This window comes from Sinocyclocheilus rhinocerous, unplaced genomic scaffold (genome assembly GCF_001515625.1).
Source record: "Sinocyclocheilus rhinocerous isolate Xijiao unplaced genomic scaffold, SAMN03320098_v1.1 scaffold917, whole genome shotgun sequence".
NCBI classification, from domain to species: domain Eukaryota; kingdom Metazoa; phylum Chordata; class Actinopteri; order Cypriniformes; family Cyprinidae; genus Sinocyclocheilus; species Sinocyclocheilus rhinocerous.
In genome coordinates this window covers 68,263-70,432 of record NW_015632721.1, presented here as the reverse complement: position 1 = coordinate 70,432, position 2,170 = coordinate 68,263, and positions in this window count along the sequence as shown.

The window sequence follows — 2,170 nt, the reverse complement described above, 5'->3', positions numbered from 1 at the left end:
TTCTGAGTTGTGTTGCGGTAAAAAGCCAAAGACTATAGAAATAAGCGCCAGTAGCTCACCGAGTGCAACCATTTGACGTCATGGACGCAGAATGTACTGTGCACATAAAATAATGGCGCCCCCCATAGTCCAAAAACCATGTTGATTTTTAAAAATAACATACATCTTTCATGGGGTTTCTACTATATATTTAAATAAGAGACATCATTTACGTTATATTAAGCTATACATGTCTTAATACCCGGGGTCATTATCATCAGTTATTTTATTCGGTATCTGTGGTTTTGAGGGCATGTATGTGCTAATCTACTGCTCAAAATTGACAAAAATGTAGCATGTATCCTAAAATGTGTTTTTCTTCTCCAGTAAAACAATGTGAAATGATTGATGACATCATCCTGCACTTAGGGGCGTATGCAAATTTCTGTTCAGTCAAATACTCTGGAATCTGAATGTCACTTCCTGTTTGTGATGTAAACTAAAGGTTATTGGACGAGCCTTTTGATTTGTTTTTAATTGGAAATATATCAGCATAGGAATGGAAAGTGTTCATGGGGTCTTTAAAGGGTCTTTGTGCGTCATTCACTCATCAAACTAAATCAGTTTCCGTTCATGACGAGCTACCAGAAGGTCACTATTATATCAGTCGCTCCATCTTCCGCTCTCGTTCTCATCGTCTCACCTCATGCGCCTCCTCCTCTCAGCTCAGCGGGCGTTTTCTCCTGTGGAGTGACATTTCAGTAATGAAGCGATCTCTCAGTCAAGGGTCCCTCAGAAACTCAAACACTAACATCTAACAGCACACACTTCACTGCCTGCCCTTCAACCACTGCTAGATTTGAAGAACCACGAATAATTCAATTCCAGTTAATACAGTAATATTTTATATTATTATATTGCTTTTTTAATATTAATATTACACATCAACATTTTATTAATATGTAATTATTTTTTTAAATATTTTTCAATTCCATTTAATAATAATTTATATATTTTTTCAAATATTAATATTGCAAATAAAGATCTTAATATATAATATTAATATAATGCGAGTAATAATAATAAAAATAAAAATCTGTATTTTGTTTTTTATTTAAAATATTCATATTTTATTAATATAATTTAAAATATTATATATTATATATCATATATAAAAATGTAAAAATAATTGTATTATTAATATATTAATATTTTTAAATTTTAATAATAAAACTTATTATTATTGTTATTGTAAAACTCCCTCAGACAAGTAGTAAAAGCATATGAAAAAATATATGAGAATTAACTCAAACAGTGAATCAATTCAAAACTCAATTCAGTGTCTTGTTTGCTCCTCGTTACTCAAATATGTTCACAGAAGATTTGCCATTTGTCATATATTATATTGTTTTAATAAGGTAAATGTAGGGAAATATGCAAAAGATATATGCAGGCAAAGCTCCATTTTTTTTATTTTCTTTTGAGAATTTTGTATATATATAGATGAACTGTTTCTTTAAGAGAAGAGAGAAAAAATGTCACCCATCTTTATATTTAGGGTTGGGTTTGTGAGGGCGGAGTCTAGTGCGTCTGTAAAACCCATAATCCAACCTTGTAATGCATTTCATCTTGTTGTGAGTGTGTGCGTGCGTGCGTGCGTGCGTGCGTGCGTGTGTGTGTGTAAATCAGAGAGAAGTGCACTAAGCAAACAGCACTTATAACTGAGCACTTCTCCTCAAGGGGACGACTGATTCTGCTCTAGTGTGTGTGTGTGTGTGTGTGTGTGTGTGTGTGTGTGTGTGATAGGGTTGTGCCGATAGACGATAGTATTGTGTATCGACGATAGAGATATCGCCTGTGGTCAGGGGCCCCTAGGCTGCTCTTTGTGTGAGGCCCCCCCTTTAATCATTATGCTTTACTGGAGAAATGTATATAGTGCCATACATGGTCCACACGCAAATACAGTAGTATGGTGAACTGGGTATACACACACAAACATTGATACAGCCAATCCTACAGTGTTTCCTCTACATTCCCAGTGTCCCCACAGGATTTTGTGAGACTATGGTGGGTGCACATTGGTTCCTCTAGTCTAGGGGGTTCCAGGCGTAAGAACATTTTGTTCAATTTAATTTTAAATACATAAATCTGGTTCATTTTGAGAGCAGAATCAAGTGACTAGATCAATGAA